The sequence below is a fragment of the Empidonax traillii genome, unplaced genomic scaffold, assembly GCF_003031625.1.
Source record: "Empidonax traillii isolate 1590-97213 ecotype Southwest subspecies unplaced genomic scaffold, ASM303162v1 scaffold45:size3623477, whole genome shotgun sequence".
NCBI classification, from domain to species: Eukaryota; Metazoa; Chordata; class Aves; order Passeriformes; family Tyrannidae; genus Empidonax; species Empidonax traillii.
In genome coordinates, this window is record NW_020955238.1 from 487475 (window position 1) to 510718 (window position 23244).

Below are 23244 nucleotides of genomic sequence, written 5' to 3' on the forward strand. Positions count from 1 at the left end.
TGTTAGCCAGTAAAAGAAGGAACAATATAACAAGAATTTACTCAAATCTCTTTGCTCTAAGGTTTACATCAGCTACTAGTGTCAGATTTTATAGGAAGAAGATATGTTCCTGTCACTGCATCATATTTTGCTGGGATATAGGGGTTGTTAACAATGTGAAAGTATTTTATATCTTCGGAATAAAATCAGTGAAATAAAAAGAACACACGGTAAAAGTCAATAGAGATAATAGAGTTGCTGATTTGCCTCAATATGGCATTGCTGAATGGGACAGAATGAATGCTGCTTTCAGTATTTCATTCAATTTACTGAAATCATTAAAGTCTTGTACAACAACATGCAAAAATGTAATCAACTATAACCTGTTCTTTAACTTGTAAATACATACAGAGTACAAGAGAGCTGGAAAGACAGCAGGTATAAGAGCTGTCTAGGGCACATCTAAGAGGTTCAGTCATTTCTTATCTATCTCATAGAATGTTACTCATTTTGAAAAAAAACAGAAACCAACCAAATATGAACCTTTCTGTAGCATTCCTAAACAGACCAAGATTGAAATAAGTGCAGAACATGTGACCAATTTATAACATAATATTTTCATTAGTAGAAGCAACTTTAAAAAAAAAATTACTAGTGTCAAGATCCAGTATAGAACTCGGGACATATTGAATATTACAATCTAGAAATTCCTGCTCAGCTTGCCACTGAACCTTTAGTGGTGCTTAGATTACATCCTTGTCCCACTTTTTGTCTGTCCAATATCTTTGGGACTTGCACCTCTGCATCTGGTCAGTTGCCTTGGTTTAGGTAATTAAGTACCTAGTCTGGCAGAGTGTCAGGTTTGGCTTTCTCAGTAAGTGAAAGCTGAGGATTTAATTTAGTGTTCAAGAGAAGGTGTATCTGTTGTTGCATTCTCTCCATCTGTTTCATTTTGTTCCAACACAAATCAAAGAGAATTTTAAAACACAGGAAATGTAAAAACTGAGTTGATAAAATATGCCAAATACATAACATCTTGACATTTTGGAAAAATATATATATGGATCCTTCTCTTCAGAAGTGTATTTTGGCCTATAGACAGAAAATAAGATCTGAACACTTATGTTATTTGAGAAGAAATATAAAGTGTATTTAAAACTCTAAATGTCTTCTGTGTTCACAGATTTTGAAAATTATTCTGCTATAAGTGTATTTTGCTAGAAGAATGTGTTAAATCATAGTACTATTCTAATAATTTTCTAATTTCATGAGACCTTCCAATAGTTAGAGATAATGCAGATTATTTCACTACAGAAATTGATTGCCCTCCTTAGATGAATTTTACTTTCTAGTAGTCTCTAGTAATAAGTAAATTCATCTTTCTTTTTTTAATCACAGCAAGAATAAGGAGTTTTAAGAGAAATATTAAGCAACTGATGAATCTCAGTATTATTCACTAACCCATTACATATCTAATCATTAAAATATCAAATGCTAGAGAATTCTTTTACTACCTGTTATCCTCAAAAAGTATATATTTTTTTATTTTTGTTTTCATTACATGAATTCAGTGTAGATTCTGCTACGAGTAATTATTTAAAAACTTGCACCTGCAAGTACCTTCTTTTAATGAGGGCAAATAAATTGATATGCAGTCTCCCAGTAGCCCAACACTGTCAGAAGAAAGCAGAAGAACCATCTTCCTCAAAAACCCAAATTAAGGTAGACAACCAGCATGCTTGGTGTGGCTACAGGATTTGGACAAAGGAGAGCTTTAGAGAGCAAAAACATAAATATTTCTATATTATCATACATGTATAGAATTGACAAACAAATGAAGTCTGACAAAATTTAGAAATAATGAAATTGAAATAAAAGGGTTAAACATTCTCATGTAACTGGGTGCAGAGCCAGGGCAATGTTGTGATACAATAGAATTCTAAATTAGGTGTTTGTTCTAAGCGTATTCTAGCACAAAAAGGGTACATTCTGAACACTAAGTACTAAACAGCTAATGCTGACTAAGATGATTGGTAAGTGTGCCAAGAAAAATATATAACTAGTAAGTTATATTTTCAGTATATGTCAGATGTCCTTGGTAAAGGCAGGTGAATCTTTCCAAGTGAGAGGCTTACTTCCCACACAGAGAGAGAGAAGGAGAGGGAGAGGGAAAGAGAAAAAAGGGCAAAACAAAATCTACTCTTTGATCAAGGCAGGATGTTGTCTCCAAAGAGTAGTTCCAAGAACACAGACATGCATAAGAAAGAACCATAAATTAGCAGGTGGAAAGAATGGCATATAAAAGGGCTATTAAATGATTTTGTGATAGCTAACTCTAAGTAGAGTTGAGTGAAACCAAAAACCCTGTGAAAGCATTCATGCATGGAGAATATGTATATTTGAAAGAGCTTCAGGTTGGGGTTGGGAGGTGAAGGGGACATTAATTAGAGACTGTTGCCAGGCAAACTATATGAGGTAAATGCCCCTCTGATGTGGTGTTTCAATGTACAGTCAGAAAGCCCACTCACCTCAAAGATATTGCTATAGTCCCTTCATTACTGTGTAAACATGCATTTAGTCATGCTGTTGAAGCTGTTATATTTCCTGCAGGTTTTAACAGAAGGATAAGAAATCATTACAGAAGCAAGGAGAAAGAGAAGGTGAAAAAAGATGGAAACACTTTAAGACTCCAGACTCTCCTGAGTCTCTTATACATATATCTAAAGTAAATGTAGTCTCTCAGTGAAACCAATGATCTTATCTCTTGTTTTCAGCAGCCCATTGCAGCCCCAGAGGCACACAAAAAGTTAGTGCTCATTGCTGTTATCTTTTCTTACCTAAAGAAGACACAGCATTGATGAGTAAGAAGAAAAACATTGTGCCTGTCTGATAAGATAGCATCCCTTCCAGCAAAGTGTAAATGAACACACTGGAGAAATTGAAAGTTTCAGTTTTGGGGTAAATTCTTTGAAATTCTGAATATAGAAAATTTGAGGTAGGATCAATAAAAGCCTGAAGCTGCAAACTTTTGGAAAATCAGATCTAGGATATCCAAAAGACAAAGTGACCTAAATTAGCAGTACATTCTGGAAATTCTTAGTATCTTCATTCAATATTCACAAGGCAAAAGTAAAGACAAAGATGCACTGGGCCAGCTGTAGGTTTGAAACTAGAATTTGTGTTTATTGTTAGGAGCTCTATGGTCTACTCTTTCAAACAGAATCTTTACCTTTAGGTATAAAGCATTAAAAAGTAGAAGCAAGAATGATTTACAAACATGTAGCTGCATTTGTTGACATGATGTAATTCAGAGTGAGTTACATTACTCTTATTTTTAGTTTCTATTAATGTAAGTTTTCACGGAGTTCAAAAGAAAATGCAATTTAAAAAAGTTTTTTTAAAAGCATGTGACAACAAAAAAGACTATTCTTCTTGAAGGAAAAGAGTTTTTTTTCTCTTTCTGCTATTCACTTTGGCTATATTCACATATATTTCTCAATGAACTATTTGCTGAAACCCCTAAATTAGTGAGATATGATGAAACATGGTCTTATGACTATCTAATTTAGATAACCAAGTTATATATCCTCTTCTTAACTACATGGAAAGTACTCATCATTTACAATTATGGTGTAAATGTATGTGAATGATGAAGTGTAAAGATACTTTCAAAACTCACAAAAGGATCAATAATAACTTGATTTTCTGAAGCATTGAAGGGAGCAGAAACACTTGTTTAAATTCTCCATACTATTTACTTCAGATGAAGGTGGCACGGTAGGTGACTTTGCTGTCATTGTAGTTTGTGATGAATTAATTAAATGAATTCAGTGACCCGTAAGGTCATGCTGAATTCTCAGAGCACAACTAAAATGATTATTGTACTGCACATTCTATACTGCTACATTAGAATAAAAAAAAACACTGCAACTTTGTAACCTGCATGCTTTCCTGCAGAAAATCAATGTAATAAGATTATGCCTACCTCTACAGCAAGGTTTTTTAAAGTTTAGTTTTTGAAACTTCCTTATAAATTAGTACTGAAAACAATATTTGTGTGTTAGTCTATGCAGACACTTAAATTCCAACACCTAATAGAAGATAATGAGAGAGAGATTTTGGTATGTTGTAGTGAGTTGACCCTGGCAGGATGCCAGGTGCCCACTCAGCCACTCTATCACTCTCCTTCCCAGCCGTAAAGGGGAGTGAGTAAGATGGAAAATAAGTCATGGGTTGGGATAAAGCAGTTCGTTGAAGCAAAAGTAAAGCAAAAACTTGCGCACACAAAAGCGAAGAGGAAAATAACAAGGTTTATTTTTTACTTCCCATGAGCAGCAATGTCCAGCCACTCCCAAAAAGCAGGGCTTTGGTACGTGTGATGGTTCCTCAGCAGGCAGCCAGTGGAGGCAATGTATGCCCCTCTTCCTGCTCCTTGCTCCTTTTATACCTGAGCTGAACTGGAATATCTCTTTGGTTAGTTTGGGTCAGCTGGCCTGCTTGGGTCCCTCCCAAAAGGAACCTTACATACTGACGCTGTGCTCAGCAATAGACAAAACACTGCTGTGTTATCAACACCCTTCTAGCTACCAATGCAAAGCACAGTGAAGACTACTTGAAGACTACTATGGTGAAATGAACTCCATCTCAGCCAGACCCAATACATATGTGTATTATTTTATATATATAAACTCTGTATATATCTAATATATATACATATAAGTATATAGAGAGTATATATATACATATACTAAACTCTGTGTGGAGATAGGAATACAAGATTGCCAGAATTTGGATAGAGGATCAGCTGTAGATTAAGACTTTTGTATCTATGGGCTGCAACTCACTTATTCCTATTTATTTTATTTGTACATACTGTATTTAATTCTAGGCATTTTACAGAATTAAGCATCTCAGTATTACATTGTTCAACAATTACTTGACTCATTACTTTGCTGTCGGTGCAATGTAGAACATGCTAAAGACAATAAAATAGTTCCTGAAATGCCTCTAACTACTGATTCAAGAAAAGAAGCAAACAATCAGATTAGATCATCCAATACATAAGAAATTTGTCATGGTATATTGAACACAGAAAACTACGCCCTCCATGAGTCTCCACAGGAAATTTAAATATAAATCAAGAAAGTTTCAATTGACAGAACAGTCTTTGTCTTCAACTTGGTTGGTTTTAACTACACTGGATCTGGAACACCAATCTTATATAAAAATATAACCTTTTCTCCCTCTTGCTACTAATAAAGTAACTTCTTGGTGAGATATTCCTTTATTAATAATAACAATAACAATTATTTTATTTATTTTGGGTCTTTGCTCCAGAATATGTTAGCAGAATAGACACAAAGTTTTTCAAAACCAATAAGGCATCTCATCATTTAATAAGCTTTTCTGCAAATATACTCCTTTTGGAAGCAGAACAAATAAAGCAACAATGAGGAACTGTATCTTTATTTTCCTTTGATCTTTAGGGGTTAGCAGGTTTAGGTACACTGCAGAATTTCTCTTGATTTTATTCCTTTGTCCACAAAGAATGGAAAAAAATATTACCTACCCCACTTCTGTCTTACAGAATTCGGCATATTTTTTAGAAGGAATAGTGTTACAGAAGCTCATCATTTTGAACTTAACTTCAATGCTTTCAGCTATACCAGTTATAATTTTTGACAGTAGAAAATCCATGGTCCTTTTATTTTATTTTTGATTTTGCCAAACTCAGCTTACTGTCACACTTATTCCTATAGTGACTGTGCTTTAAATTGCCTGTATGTGTGAATGTCTCATTACCATCCAAGACCCAAGCTGAAGTCTGACATCTTTTGGGATGGATCAATTAGCTGTCCAGAGCACTCAAGAGTTCTGAAAGCAGTGGAAAAGAGAGATGTTAGGATGCCCAAGCAACAGTTTCTTCGGTTTGAGAGTGAAAAACAAGTACTTGATGTCTCGAAGTACAAAGAAAGAGTTTCTGTGGGCAGCCTGCTCTAACATCTCCTCATAAATATCTGGTGCTTGCCACCAAGGCCGAAATAAGATGGCATGTAGGGTCCGATTTATATCTGCTCCTGAATGACATGCCTTGAGCCATCAACAGGAAAGAGGTCAGACCCACACAAGTGGACACCACATTCACAGAAACATGTTTACATTCACTGCTTTTTAATCTATCTACATTCAACATTTTCAGCAGGATGTGTTTATCTGTGTATGACATTATGCTGATCCTTCATTTCTACTTTTTATACAGCTGTATTTAGTTACAAAAGAGGTAGCTAAATGAAGCACTGTGAATGTAGATAGTGACAATCTCAATGAAGAAGGAGAGATATCTAAATTTTTTCTTCCCCCAAAAGCACACGGTGTGTTAAAGTTATAAGACTATCAGGCTTCAGGGGCATTACCTGACAATAGAATAGTCATTCCACAGAAAGCTGGTTGGAGCTCTGGGAACCTTCAGTATCAAATACTGATAAAATAAATAAAAAATATAGCACCCTACAATAATGGACACTGACATCAATCTCAGGACTGCCACTACAAATTTGAAAGAAACTTACGGTGTACACAAATTAAAGTTGCAAAGAAAGCAAGGTTCCGAATCAAGGCCTTAGCGTTGTATCACTGAAACCTCACAGCCAAAAGTTCAGCATCTTATTTATCAAAAATTAGAATCTGTGCCATGGCAATCAAACTTTCACATTTTTGGTGTTATCAGGAATATATGTACTAAAAAAGAGCTATTTTTTCTTCAGATGACTCTAGCAGAATCTTACCTTTCTTCTGTCTTGTTCCTTTCTAAAAATCTCTGTGTTTACTTTCAGAGCAATTGTCTTCCAGATGCAGTAACTTGCTCTGCAAATATAGTGATACACTAATACATCAATGCTTGTGTGCAGCTCCTGGAGGGTACACTCACATTTAAAGAAAAATTAACCAAAACATATTTATGTTCCATGTTGCTGCTGCAATTTTTTTCATCGATAAAAATGCACTTGCAGTATAGCATCACAATTTGCAATCAGTGTGGTGGTGATAGGGCCAGATAAGGAGCCAAAATATTCAAGTGGATAAATGGAATACAAACCTAAGTTTTATCATCTAAAAACTACTAGGATTTTATCAAAGACTCTGCTCTTACTGACTTGTTTAGATTGTTCTGAACACCTCTGACAAAATGTTTTCAAGTATTTTGGTGATTTAGACAGAATTATAGTTTCAGAAGTGATTTATACAGCTAGATACAGATTTACAAAGTGTCTTCAGGCATAAAAGAAATAATGTAAACTAGAACTCAAAAAAAAGCACTTAAAATGCCTGAAAGTTTGTAAAAATGGAGATATACATCTGGACTGATGAAAACAATCTAAAGAAATTAAGTGAGGTATATAAATTTCATATACAGTTACTGGGGAACATTAATGTCCCTAAGACAACTTTAAGGATCCCCACTTGACATTGAATAAACTTATATTTCTGATGAGTTCTCCTGCAGCAAAACCTTAAGGATCTCTATGGTGCCTAAATTCAGTTTAACAGCCTTTTTCAGTCACCCAGAGTATGTTTCTGGAAATGATACTTAACTGTCATGGATTTTGGTGATTAGTAGACAGGTAAAGCATTTAGGTAGCATTATTTATTTTTAATAAAATTTCATGTTCTCTTTAAGGTTATTTCTTCTTTTTGTTGTTGTTGTTATTCTTGTTGTTTTGGCTTTTTTTTTTTTTTTTTTTTTTTTTTTTTTTTTTTTTTTTTTTTTTTTTTTTTTTTTTTTTTTTTTTTTTTTTTTTTTTGTTAACTTTTTTGTATTACTGCATTTTATTATTCCTCCTGTCATGGGTTTGCCGACCAGCCCCCACCAAGGCTGAAAATAGTTTTTCCAGGTGGATTCCTAGAACAAAGCCCATCAAAAGTTTTAGTAACACCTCTGCAAATTACGTATTTAAGGAAACAGAAGAGAAGCTGTGTGGCACAGAAGAAATTAGGGGCCATGTAGGGAGAGAGGCAGGTCCAAATGTGGGCCAGGCCTCCTTCCTCCTTCAGTCTTGGGTTGGGGGCAGATGTGGCACTGAAGACCCCTGGCCGAGACATGTAACAGAGTGGAGGAAAAACTCTAAAGGGAGACTGCCTGGATAAGAAATACTGCAGAAAGAATTCCAAGCAGAGAGATAGCAAAGCCTCCAAGTCAAAGCTGGAAGCTGGATGATAGAGAAGAGAAGCCTGAAGCGGGGGGGGCTCCTCCTTCTTTCCTCCCTTCTCTCCCTTCAGTAGCGAAGAGACTGAAAACTAAAAATCCCTGCCACCTGTGGAAGACTGTTGGAGAGCAGAGATCCCCCTCTACAGCTCATGAAGGAGCCCACGCCAGAGCAGAGGAGTGCGTGAAGAAGATGTGACTCCGTGGGAGGCCTAAGATGAAACAAAGTCCTGCTGGAGACCTGTGGCCCATGGAGAGAGAGACTTAGCTGGAGCAAGTCAGCCTGGGTAGGATTTGTGTGATTCCAGTGAGGGATCCACGCTGGTGCAGCTGAATTTGTAACCTTAAAGGACAGCAGAGAACAGAAGAACTGTTGCCCAAAGGTGGACTCATGCTAGAGAGGTCCATCAAGGACTGTCTCTCGTGAGGAGGGACCCCACAAAAAAGAGGGGTGGACTCAAAAGCTATTACCCCTTGTATTTGTGGGAAGACCATGGTAAGGCAAGTGTCCCCTTGCAATCCATGGAAGATGCCACAGGGCCTGGGTAACCCCCAGCCTCCGGTCTTAGCCCAGGAGGGGGTAGGCCCAGCCTTGAGGACAAAATAGAAGAGAGAGAGAGAGTGAGAGAGAGAGAGACCCAGTTTCAGCTGCGACGAATCAGAGCTGTTGTCCTAAAGATAATAGAAGAGGAACTTTAAGGTGCTGCAGAATTGTTTGGAACACCTGTGGCTCTGGAAGTGGAGAGGAGACTACTTCTCCTCCTGAACTGATACAAGGTGGGTGTAAATACATAGCACTTTTACCTAATTAGAATTGTTGTATATATAGTTATTTAGTTTTTGTCTTGCTAGTAATCCTAATACTATTCTCCCCACATCAGATCTCTTTTGTCTGCATAAACCTTCTCTCAACATGTAGTAACTGTGTGGGGGGTGAGAGGAAATTGGCCCAAAGTAAACCCACGGCATTTTTGGTGGAGAATGTGGGCAAAGACTGCCAAGAGAGGCAGAGCCTGGATCAGACCACGACACTTCCTTATTTTAATGTTTGTTTGTTTGTATCCCTAGGTACAAGAGTCAGACGGCAGAATCTGATACACAAGAAGTTCCACCTCAATTTGAGGAAGAACATCTTTATTGTGTGGGTGACTGAGCAGTGGAACAGACTGCCCAGAAAGGTTGCAGAGACTCACTCACTGGAGATATTCAAGGACTGTCTGGATGCAATACTGAGCAATGTGCTCTAGGATGACCCTGCTTGAGCAGGGAAGTTGGACCAGGTGATAGTCCCTTCCAACCTTAACCATTCTGTGATTCTGTACTTACATTCCTGAAAATTCTTCTCTATTCATGTCTTATTGTTTGCTAATGACCTAAAACCCACACATACCACTGTGCTTAAGCATCTGATGTTACACTGACATTACTATCTACGTACATTGTTCTCAACTCATGCATGTATACTCTATCTGTAATTCCTAGACCTGTTAGGAAGTGCAGGAGGGCAAGGAGGGAGGATTTATCTTGATCTCTATATCAGACCACATAGATATTATGGATATGACTAAGCAGGTTTGACTCAAAAGTTGCCATCTCTTGTTCTTGCTGGCTTTGCCCCTTTTTGTTCCTGCTCCCATTTTCAAACTCTGTCCTGTACCAAAACATTTCAGGCTGACTTACTATTGATTTCTTTTCACAAAAATATTCTCATAGTGGGCTATAAAGCAGTTACTCTCATAAAAACAGTAACTTTTTGGAATATGTCTGAAGCAGAAAACTGGGAGCAGATTGAAGAAATGGACTGACAGGAGCCACAGGCAGTTCCACAAAGGGAAACACCAACTTCTGCACTTGGGCAGAAACAGCCCCAGGCACCAATATATGTGGGGAGTCGACCAGCTGGAAACCAAGGGAGAGCATTTGGGGATTTCAAAAGACTTCTTATGGGATGCTTAGGGGAGCAACCACAGCAGGGAAAGGGATTGTAGGAGAATTGAGAGGAACAAATGCGGGGAAATAGGATTAAGAAGGTAAAAGTGGATATCATGTAAATAGTTGGCTGTTTGTTACAACTGTCTGCATGTTATCACTCTTACCTTCATAATAAAATTTTCTCTAACACTTTCCTGGGCAAGGTACTCTCACTTTCTCTACTGCCTGCCTGTACAGGGGTCTGGGTGCCAGCAATTGCTGTCAGATCATGGGACAGGGATTCCATGTGCCTGGTGATGCCGAGTAATCCACACATGGGATGGTGGTGACTGATGAACCCAAGTAAAAAGCAATGAAACTGAGTGCCAGCCACAGGACTGGGACCAAGGCTTAGAGGCCCAACAACTGGATCATATGAAAATCTTACATGTGAGCACTAGTGAAGATCAAGCCAGACTTCCTGAGGAGCCCGGGGGGATGGGATCTGTCTCTAAATGTGAGACTATGAGGGAACTAACTAGAGATCAGGGAAGTCCTGGCCAACTTTGGGGGTTATCCATGTGAGTATGACCATGAGTGAGAGGTCTGTAATAGTAACTGGAGTGGGATTATGGCTTTGAGTCTTATATGTTCCTTTTGAGAGCAAAAGGGGAGTCTGGTGGCATCCATGGCCACTGCTGGGCAGATCAGGTATCTGAGCATGGCTACTGGAAGGATCCATGTTGTCCATGCATATATTTATAGCCCTACTATGCATCTCCACCTTGTTCAGCTAGATGGAGGAGCAGGATGAGGCCATTGGTTCTGCCTGTGTTCAGTGAGTACCCTTGTGTGTCTTGTCTGTCTCTATCAGTCTGGGTGGATGGCCATGTATATTTGTGTGTATGTATTCTCTCTTCGCATATGCCTACTGGGAATTCTTGCTCAGCGTCACTGCTGATGGGACCTGGGAAATGGAACTCTTATCAGTTTCACTTCACTCAGCTTGTCTGTGCTGACACAGCATATTTTCCCCTAATAGGTACTAGCCTAGAGAATATACAAGAAAATCCACGTATGATTCTTGCAGATAAGACTAGTATTTTTGAAGTCTCAGATTCTGCAGAGTGTAAGTACAAAGAATAAATTATACACTGCTGATTTATTTTATTTACCCTCACAGAAATATTTGAGTCTCCCGTCCACCAGCTTTTCTGTTTGTCATCAATGTACAGAATATGGAACTTCAGCTGCAAGGCAGAACATTTATATTTGTTCTTTAAACCTTGTGCTGACTTTTGGATCATAATTACGGAGAGAGGGAACTTGCTGAAAAGCAGTAGTATTTGGCTGAACTTCACTGAAACACCCTGGAAAAGGATGGACAGCCAGGAGGCAAATGCTGAGTGAATTCTTTGATCATAAAACCTATCAAGTGCCAGACAATCCTTTTGATAATATATGAACCATGAAGAAACAAGCATGAAGAACAACACAGCACCCAACCAGGTTGCAGGGGAGGATTCAAGATTAACTTTTGTTTTCTCCTCAGGTAACACACCTCATAATGTCATCCATGGAAGCTCAGTGTAGCATGAGTAGAAAAGAGCTCTCCTGACACTGCTTTCTGACTATTTCTTATTACTTTGGGTCTTCTTCCAGGGAGCTCTTACTGATCATGGACTGTCCCTATCTTGAATTTTAGGTTCTCAAACCAAATCATCAGAGCAGAAAGCTCACACACTTTACATTGCCAAAAGTATTCACAGCCACATTCAGTACCTATGGGAAGAGAAAGAAAAACTTTGTGAATTTCAAAGGATGGAGTGTTTTAAGCATAGGTAAGAGGAACACTAACCTTCTTAGTGAAAATTTGTCTATCAGACTGCCCTTTTTTTACGGCACCTCAGTGCTCACAGCTGGGTTGGGTTGTCTGGAAATGGCTTAGTGCGTCCTATCTTGTTTTGGGGGTTTTTTTTGTGTGTGTGTGTTTTTTTTTTAAAGAACTTGAAACAAAATTGAATAATTCAGAGCTTGCAACTGTCTTCAAGAGTTGTTACCATTCTTCAAAATAACACAGAAAATGTTGGAGGCAAAAATATTTTCAATATTCTTAGAAGAAAGAGTCCTAACGCAAAAAGTAACACATGTTCTCTTGCCAGACAAGGACTCCTCTGTAATACCATTAAGCCAAATGGGCTGAAGACAGACTGTTAAGCACAGAGAATGACAGTCACTTAATTCAATAACTTGGCCTGCTGGCAGAACTTGATCCCTATATTTCAAAGTGACTGGAAAAATGACAATTTCAGGAGATAGGTTCTATCAAAATATATGATAGAAACCTCTACTCTCAAAATTGCAGACATAATGCTGAAAAAATAAACCACTTTCCAGAAGTTATAGTCAAGTGAACAAAAAACTTCAGAAATAACAGCAACGATATTTAATGCGTGTGGTAACTGGATAATGATGCAGGACTTGGTGTAAAGTTCATGAAGAGTATATTATAGGCCAGAGGTGTGAGACATAAAAATTAAAAGGTTAAGTTAGGGATATAGCAAACTAAATGCAATAAGTTATATTTCAGCTTAATATCCACATTATTATGTAACTATTTTAGAGATAATTTTTCTAAAGAGCTCTAAATCATAAAATGAAAAATCCTATTATATTCCAAGATACAAAGAGTGTAAGTAGGAATTCAATAAGCACCAGCAAGTTGTCTCCAACAAGTTGAATTTTTTTTGTTGAGGAAAACTTGTTTTCTTTTCAGAGAATTATCTTGCAAAGAACAATAAATATTTGTTGCAACAGTGAAAGACTGAAATGGTCCCTTTAACTGATGTTATGGCAATTCAAATGGAAGAGTTTAGCTTTCTGAATTATTTTAGATAGAAATTTTTCAAGGACAAGTTTTGTCAACAGAAGTAAAATCTTTCATGAAAATAGTGCTTCATTCAATTTGTCAATTAGATGAAAGCTTGCAGCTAGACCGAAAAAAATCAGGAGGCTTTAAGTTTAAGACAAAAAGAAAAATATTAGAGCTTAAAAAAAGTTAGTAATGCAGATAGGGACAGGTGACAGTAACACCAATTCCAGTCATTCAAGTTCTAAAAAGGAATCTATTTTATGAATTTTTTTCAAAATTATTGATTTTGCAATGCCCAATATTCAATCCAGATCTTGCAAGAAAGACTGCTTTTTGATTGAAAATATTGGGAAACATTTGTAGCCCCACGAAACATAAGCAAATATATGTCCATGATATGTTTTTGTCTATAGTGCCTATTTCAGCTACGATCAGCTGATTACTTAGCTTCATCTTCTTGAAGTTAACTGTCATATTATAGAAAGATCACTGAATTCCATTCATAAATATCTCTATTTATTCACTCAACCTGAATGTTAGCTCCTTTTTGAATCCGTGAATTGATAGAAATTTTTTTAAAGGTGCTGACAGCACATCCTGTAAGTGAGAGTATTTCAGTGTTGTTTGCCATATTAAAACATAACTTTGATCCACAGTGAGAGAAACCTGACTTACATGGTATGTAATTTTATTCTTACAAAGTACTGTACTAGACTGGTCATGAAAGACGCTGTAGAAGGGCTCACTTTTGACCAAAAAGAGCTGAAAATTGCTGTTTGGAATTTTACTGGAGTTATAAACATTTTTTTGTACTTATTTTAAGAATCACAGTCTCACTATATTTTATTGTTTTGGTTTCATTTTGTTTTGTAATGTGACCACATTTTGAAGTGAAATAAACTACTTTTCATCCTAGAATTTAGATTTTTAATTTATTAGTGCAGCTGCTGCTGTGGGGTGGGAGAACTGAAAATAATGGAAGACCGCAGGAGAAAAGTCAATGAAAAGTCTTTTGAGATTGCAGTCATTGCTATTTGAAAATTACACTTTGCGTCTCAAAATACACCAGTCCCTGGTGGAATCTACATATTTTAATTAGCAATCTCTTTTCATCAATCCAGCCTAAATCTACACTGACCTGAATTTAAGGGGTACATCTCACACAATACCTCTGGGAGAGTGGATGACAAATATCACTGCAAACACTATTTTTCTAAGCATTTGCAATAACTATATTAAAAACCAACCAACCAACCAAGCAAATAAAAAAAAAAAAAAAAAAAAAAAAAAAAAAAAAAAAAAAAAAAAAAAAAAAAAAAAAAAAAAAAAAAAAAAAAAAAAAAAAAAAAAAAAAAAAAAAAAAAAAAAAAAAAAAAAAAAAAAAAAAAAAAAAAAAAAAAAAAAAAAAAAAAAAAAAAAAAAAAAAAAAAAACACAATAAAACAACACTATAGAGAAAAAAATTTTGTTGCTTATTTGCATATTATCAAGTCTCTTAAGACCAAACAGAGTAACCTGAAAAAAATGAATATACAAGCTGTGAAAACAAGTCATAGGGCAATCTTGCCTGCAGGTAAATAGAACATGTAAATAAAAAAGAGAAGAATAAAAAAAGATAAGGTGAAAGTAATTCCATTGCTGAGAGAGTTTCTCTACTATTCTTTCCCGTCTCTCTCCCAAATCTTGATATTTAACATCCTGATGCCAAAAACACCCAGTCGCAAATAGGGACCTGTCCAATAAGCAAATGGCAGTTACAGGGAATTCTGTTACCAATGTCACAGTTATACGGAAGAACTGTGATTTCAGTAAAGACTATGATGTGCTAGCTTGCCCACTTGTTACAAAGGACTCACCTGAGGTCTGGAGAAGCGTTGCCAGTTACAGTCTGTGTGGGGCAATTGAAGATTATCAGAATTGTAGAGTCGCTTCTCAGAAAAAAAGGAACTGGAACTGTTTTGTACTCTTCAGTTTTGCAAATATAAAATTATAAATAAATAATAATAATAAAATAAAGAGTGAATCTGTTAGATGCCTTTGGAATCATAAAAAGTAATGGATACAATGAATAGGAATGAATATTCCCTATTTTCCATAGCTTAGAAACAATGAAATGCCAGACTTAACGCTTTATCACTGAAGCATAGGGTTATAGTGTTGAAAGGGGAACGTGGTGGGGACAAAATTAGTTTTATGTATATATGAAAAAGGGAAAAATCTTGAGAAATTTTATCTAGAGCAATATTTGGATTGTTTCTAATTTTGTATTAAGAAGATTTCAAAATGTTCTGCCATCTTCTAGGTATTAGATTAAATAGAACAATACATATATAAAGTAGTTTTTCTGTAGCTGTGACACTTTTCGGTGTAGATATTGACTCTGTTATGGAAGTCTTAGACAACTGTGAAGAACACACCCAAAGAGAAAAATATTTATGCAATTCAGTCAATTCACTTTGAATAAGGAACACACTGAAAGTACAACATTTAGATTGAAATCCACAGTGTTCAACCCCCCAAAATATGAGAATATTTGGTGTTTTTTGTGTCTGTTTTTGTAGGTGACAGTCTGTTTACACAACAGAATTATGAACAGCATGAAACTGTTTACATGTAAGGTTGTGTTTTAGAATAATTTCTACTCAAGAGCTGGATAAAGTAGAAGAGCAATATATTATGAATCTTTGGTAAGCAGTTAATGCAGCTGCTTATTCTATAATGAGAAAAAAAAAAGTGCCAGTTAAGCTCTATTTAAAGTTTTTTATTTGAGGAGGTCAATATATTATTCTGTACTTTCAGAGAGTGATGATCTGATAAAATTTCAGCAATCTTGGCATAAATTTTATTACACAAAATTCACATAAATTACTATTAATATATTTGCTGAGTTACTTGTAATTTGTCAAAAGCTATTTCCACTTATAGTTTAAATACTGTGCAAAAGAGACATGATGAAAGCAGTCATTTAGTCTCTATATGAGAGTGAGTAAATGTTCAATTACCTTTTCTTTCTACAGCTGCATAATCAGAGATTTTCTGTTAAAGGAACATTTCCTTTTCAACCTTTCCTTGCTGTCTCATATGAATGAAACAATTATTTTTTTTCATTTTTCATTAAAGCATACTCCTATACATTATTTTTATGAATTTTATTATGTTACAAATTATACAGTAAATGTCTCTGAAAATCTTTTAATTGAATACTAAATCATTCAATAATTTTGCAAGCAGGAAAGAAAATCTACATCTGTTTTTGAGCCATGATAAACACCTGAGAAACAGAGAAAGAGCCATTAAAGGTACTGGATATGTATAGGGGAAAAAGGTAAGAAAAGGAACATAAAAGTAGAAAAGAAGAAATTATAGTAAAAGCATTCATATGTATCTTATAGAAAAGACTAAGATACACTCTTTGGTAATTCTAGATATGTTTGAGATGTCACAGCACAAAATTAATCAACCCTGCCTTCATGAATATAGAATCCCTCTTACTAAAAGTTTTAGTACTACTCTTATATTGGTTTATATAAAATGCAAGAGTATTAATGTTCCTTAGCTAGACTTTCTTACTGTTGGACTCAGTCTGATAGTCTGAACAAAAGTGGCTAGAAACCAAATTCTACTGAATCAGTGCCACTGGTCTCACAAGCCTTGTGGCCATATCTCAGGGCAACTGAGTTTCAGCAAATATGCCAGAGGACACTGTTAGAACACTGGAAACAAAATTCTCTGGATTTCAGTTTTTTTCATCTCCCTTTGAAGCAGGGCCATAAACAAAACTAACATATATGTGTGTAAGATTCAAAATATTACACTTCTTACCTAAATGTGGGTATATCATAGCTGATGTACGTGTATGTTCTACCTCTATAATCATGTGCATGACCTTTTCTGAAATAAGTGATGAATATCATGCTGTGTTGAGAATTATTTCTTTTCTCATCTATAGTAGTTCTTTTCCTTTTCAAATCTGCATAATAGAAGTGAAAAGGTGAGATGCACAGGATTTTGTTCTGAAATGCACTAGTGTCATGCTGGCTTATGCTATCTTCTCTTTCTTTTTCCTTGTCCAATATAAACAAGAATATTGGCTGCATTAAATGGAAGCTTTTGCTATCTCTTTTGACTAATGTTGACCATCAAGTATTATGCATAAAATCTAATTAGTGGGGTGATTTTGTTCACTGTCTTTGGAAAAAATGTTTCATTACTATGCTAATAAAAATAACTCTTTTTTCCACACTGTCCTGATAGACTGTAATATGAAGTCACTAAAAGTCAAATTCCTTCCTAATTTATAGCCTGTGCTATAAAGTGTTGGCTAAAGGTCTATGTTGTCCAGGTCTCTCAAGTTGTATCACAGAATTTAGATATTGATGGCTCTATAGTTGTTTAAAACTCACTTTTCTACATTAGCAAAACTGACATATAATACATTAAACTCAGTTTTGTAAGTTAGATTCTGTAAAATAAATATTACAGGTGAGTGGTAAATAAAGTAACAAATATATTTTAAAAATCTTAACAGTTATTAAGAATTAAGGCAGATGAGTCAGGAAAATTTGCATAAAATCATACCATTGTTCTATTTAGACACTTTCTTACATCAAGAAATTATTTGGTGTGGTGCTGGGAAAACGAGATACCATTTGTCTTTAGTGTACAGAGTGAGTAAAAAGATGCAATGAAAAACCATCAGGTTGCATGTGTAGATTTCACAGTCACACATATTACAATGCCAACAGCTAAAGGCACAATCTTTATTTGATTTTGCCATCTCACTAGTGTGAGCCCTTCAGTAATAATCTTTCCAGTCAGCAAAACTTGTTTTCGTTCAACTATCGTCAACCAGCCAAGCTGTCAACCATAAGCTTTCTGTTTATATATGCTGCTTTAATACCCTAGGAGTAGATATTTTTTGGAGGTGCAAGGTTTTTTGAAATTTATCCCAAATGACCACTAAATAGATCTGTATTACTGAGTGAAATAAAAACTTTTATTACCCTAAAGTTCAAATATCTTTCTGTTATTGCTTAATTAAAAAAATGATTTTAAACAGGTTTGAAATATGATTATTTAGTGCAGGGAAATTAGAATTGCTGTTCAAGAAATTAGCAATAAAAACCTAGCACATTTAACTGTATTCATTCCAATCCTGTGATCAACTTATTGTTATATTTAAGCTGAGCTGTTTCGTTTCCCCTGAGGCCTTCTTTCCAGGGATCCTCCTTCCCAAGTCATTTTCTCAGAGCTGCGTCCGTATTTTGAAAAGAAATTTGCTGGGATAAGAGTTGAGAAAATGAAACACAAGGCAGGGGATCATAAAGTGTGAGTATGCAGAACAGAATAAAAACAGGACCAAACAAAGACAAATAAAATGGTTGGATGAAAGAAAACAAGAAAGCACATGGCTACAGGCTAAGAGACAAATTTCTTCGTCAACTCCAAATCCCGAGGCTGATTATAGGATACAAATATAAGGAGTATTGCTCTTGGGACTGAAAAGGTCATTTATTAAAATCTGAATATTCCAACAAACTATTTATTTTATTCTTCAGTATTTGAATTTTCATACCACGCGCAAGTGGAATCAACTTTCACCTGTTACTTTCATCTAAGATGAGCAGCATTTTATTTCTTCTAAAATGAAAAACGTTATTTTTTAAAATTATAGAAAGGAAATACTCTAAACTCAGTTGCTCAATGAACATAAACCTCCCAACCAAGAGCCTTGATGACAATGAATTATTTCCCTCATTTTGCAGAACTCATATGTCATATATGCCAGACGAGGGTTTGCTGACCAGCCCCCTTTGGGGATGAAAATAGTTTTTCCTGGTGAATTTCCAGAGCAAAGCCAATCAAAAATTTTTAGTAACACCTCTGCAAATTACATATTTAAGAAAATGGAAGAGAAGCCTGTGGCGCAGAAGACAAATGGGAGAGCCAACGTAGCAGCTGGCCCTGTTGGGCCCAGGCATCTGCCTCCCACTCTGGGTCAATTCTGGCCCAGGTGAGGGGGGACAGGGCCCCTTCTCTCCTTTAACAGAGTAGAGAAAACAACTTTGGAGGAAAAATTACTATAGGAGGAATTCCACGCGGAGAGATAGCAAAGCCTCCAAGGTCAAAGCTGGCAGCCGAATGAGACAGAAGAGAAGCCCAAATGGAGGGCTCCGTCCCCACCCGCCCCCTTTCTCTTCCTTCAGCAGGGAAAAGACTTAAAAATAAAAAACCCCTGCCAGTATGCCCTGTGACCCTGTGGTGAAGATCCATGATAGGGAAGTGTCCTCTTGTAGTCCATGGAAGAGAAGATCTTCAGGGCCTGGGTAACCCCCCAAACTCCGGTCTTAGCCCAGGAGGGGGGTAGGCCCAGCCCTGGGGCCAATAGAGAAAAGAGAGAGAAAGAAAAAGAGTTCCAGCTGCAATGAAAAGGAGTTGTCATCCTAGAGATAACAGAAGAAGAGCTTTAGAGTGCTGCAGAATTATTTTAAAGATCTGTAGCTCCACAATGGAGAAAGAGACTGCTTCTCCTCCTTGAACTGATATAAACGGGGGGGGGAGGGGGGCATTTCTGTAAATATATAATACTTTTACTGAAGTAGAATTGTTGTAAATATAGTTCTTTAGTATTTTTTATTTTGCTAGTAATAAATGTTCATCTTATTTTCCCCAATCAGCTCTCTTTTGTCTGCATAAACCTTCTCTTGACTAAAAGTAATTGTGTGTGGGGTGTGAGAGCAAATTGACCCAGAGCAAAACCATGACAGACATTTTTGGTGGAGAATGCAGGCAGAAACTGTCAAGAGAGGCAGGGGCCAGATCAGACCCCAGCAGTGCCAAACACCAAACATATTGGAAACTGCAACAGAAGGGCCAAATTATTTCTTTTTCAGTATACAAGACCAAAGATTTCAGCCAGCATTCTCTGTTCTGTGCTCACAGTAACATACTGATCTAATCTAAAAACCTGTTGTGTATATTTTGGGTCATTAAAAATAGATTCCTTACTACTTGAAAAGGAATGAGTCATTTAAACTGATTTTATCCCATGCTCTGATAAAAAAACCTAACAGTTTACAGTGTTAATGTGCCTGATTTCTAATGAGCAGCTACCATGTCACACTCATGCAACACTTGCTGGCCCCCAGAAAGGATTTTTGCTGCTAAGAATGTAAAAACTGGCTTATGGGGCTTAGATTACACGAAAGGCAAAATAAGAAGAGGTGGATACATATACATTATACCATGTCTCCTGTAAAGGAACATTATTTGCAGTGCAGTAATTCTGAAATGCTTTTTAAAACTGTCCTCAGGCTTGCATCAGAAGTAAAACTGCTGTTGTTGTTTAGGTGGAATTTATACAATCCATTAACTACCAAATAGAAAATGTGAACAGGGTGGGTTTGTGAAGTTGAAATGTTCCACTGCCATTAAATGGTATCACCAGACAGTCTGTATCCTACAATTTAACAACAATTAAGCTTCCTGGCATTTTATAAACCAATATCAATCTAGAGAAGTTAGGAAAAATGCAACTAGTAACGGAGTGAGAAACTGAGAAGTGGTAAGTGAAAATGACATGTCCAATGAAATTGTTAACATAGAATCATACAATCATAGCATCATAGAACGGTTTGGCTTGGAAGGGACCTAGGGCACCATTTAGTTCCAACCACCCTGCCATGAGCAGGGGCACCTTCCACTAGACCAGCTTAATTGTGTCTTGCCAAATCCAAGTGTTAGAGAAAATTCTTGTTTGACAAGTCCACAAAGGGCCTAGGGGTTGTCTTATCCACACTCCAGCTGTCACTGAAGAAGTGCAAGGGCCTCTAACAACCTTTGTGTCCCAGCTGCCAATCCCCTATAGTTACCTCTGGTATCCTAGAGAGTGCCCAATGACACTAGACATCTATCTTCAGGCAACTATATCATGCCACATTCTGCTTTATCACAAGGAGAAAGTAGGACAAGAAACCCAAACATCTGATTTTGATAGAGTGAACTTTGTTTGGACTGCACTAAAGTGAAAGCTGCTACCAAAAGTTTCCTAGGTTCTGAGAAATAGACTTTCAGATTGGAGGACCTAAATTCTCCTCAAATCTACTTTTCCACCTATCCACAACAGGTAACGTAAACAATGATTTATTTGCATCAACCCCTTGAACATAGTGAATAGATATAATAATAAATTGCACAAAAATGTAGGCTTGTATGGAAAATACTGAGTGTGCAATTCTCCCTCCATTGTGAAGGGAGAAGCTGTGTATGTGGGTCCTACTCCTAGGAGCATTCCCAAGTCTCTCTCTGCATAAGATGCACGAATTAACATGTGATCATCTCACCTCAGATAAGTCAGTCTAGTACAAATTCAGTATTTACTGTGTAGTAAATCTCTCAATAAAATGTCATATATTAGCAATAGTAAACTGTCATCCTCTGGAAAAGAGAAGTTCTGTACAGCATTGAGTAAATACATAACAATTAGTTACATATCATGGATTTTTTCATGAAAAATCCGTTTCCTGCTGATGTTTAATATAAAGACAAAAAGAGAAAAATTTGTCTTTCTCTTTTGTACATTTTTTCACTTGCTGTTTTGACTGAAACAGAAAGTGAAGAACTTCAAAGGAATTTTTGAAATATTTATAAGTTGACCAGGACTAGAAACATCAAACATATTCAAGTGAGTACTTTCCCCAGAAGAATTTCTAAAACAATTTTCTATTTTATATCTACCATTTCAGGAAGACAATTCCTGACAAGCAATTCCTTTTCATTTTATTTTCTGCCTAAGAATAGCATCATAAACTTGGTATATCATAGAACTCCCAAATACTATTTCTTTCAGTTATAGACTTTCTTTAATAGTCTATAGATTCCAGTCCCAGTCTTGAGGCACATAAATATAAAGTTTACTGAATGACTCCACATATTGAAATTTTTAGAAATTTGTCATCTCTCATTTACGTCTAGAAATGTAGTTAATACCAAAATACAACTAATAAACACAAAAAAAAAATGTGGGAGTATTTTAAGAAATCCTAACAAGATTTAAAGACCAAAGAGAGGTCCAGATAACTGCCTAAATTTTAAATGCTTATCAGAGACAAATGATCATAATTAGAGAGGTTTCTACTTCTCTTATTTCCCCTTGAGAAATGTTTCCCATTACAATGTGAAATTGCCCACTTAACCAGGATTAGGTTTAAAATTAGATGTCTCAGATATGACAGTCACCTTCCAAACAAGAGGAACCAAAACCAAGACATAGCCTTAATAAAGAGGTTACAGTTTCACTGATTGTAAGACTACTGTATTAAAGATTGGTATATTGAAACATTACACCTACACAGGGTAATGCCAAAGTAAGAAATGTTAAGTTGTCATTCTGTAATATGAAATTATCACCCTTGTAGACTTTTTGAAAAAGATTTTTATTCAGAAGTGTATGTGAGGTCAAAGACATTTTGCTAGTCTCTGCCAACAAAATGGTATAAAGACATTCATTTTTATTTAAAAGGGCAGAGAAATCCCTTTGAAGAAATAGATTTGATTTTTTGATTCCGTTATTCAAAGAAGTATCCAGGACATATTTTTGTGTTTTAAGCGTGTCACTAATTCAACTCAACAGAGGTCTAAGTATATATCCTGTATTGCAACATTTTGGAGCTGAGAGGAGAAGTAAAAATAGTCTTAGTGTAAAAGATCTGGGCCTTGGTATTTCTTAATTTTACAGATTTTACTGAATATATTATTTTTCCTGAATTTCTCTTTTCTTTAAAATTCAGAGGGGAAAAGAGTGAAGACAAATTTGAAACAAATTTGAAACCTCATTCTTGATGTTAATTCAAATTACGCACATCTGAAGAAGGGCAATGAAGCTGGTGAAGGGTCTAGAAAACGTCTTATGGGGAGTGGCTTGGCCAGCTGGGGTTGTTTAGTCTGGAGAAGAGGAGGCTTGGTGGGGAAACCTCATTGCTCTCTAAAACTAACTGAGAGGAGGTTGTAGTGAAGTGGGGAGTTAGTCTCCTCTGTCATGTCTCAAGTGAAAGGATGACAGAAAATATCCTTAAGTTGCACAAGGGAAGTTCAGATTGGATATAAAAAAAACAACCAAACAAACAAACAAAACCAAACCAAACAAACCTGAAAGAGTGATCAGGCATTGGAATGAACTACCCAGGAAGATGGTGTTGTCAAATCCCTAGAAATGTCCAAGAGGCATCTGGATATTACACTTGGGGGTATAGTTTAGGGCTCATTATAGTGGTGCTAAGCTG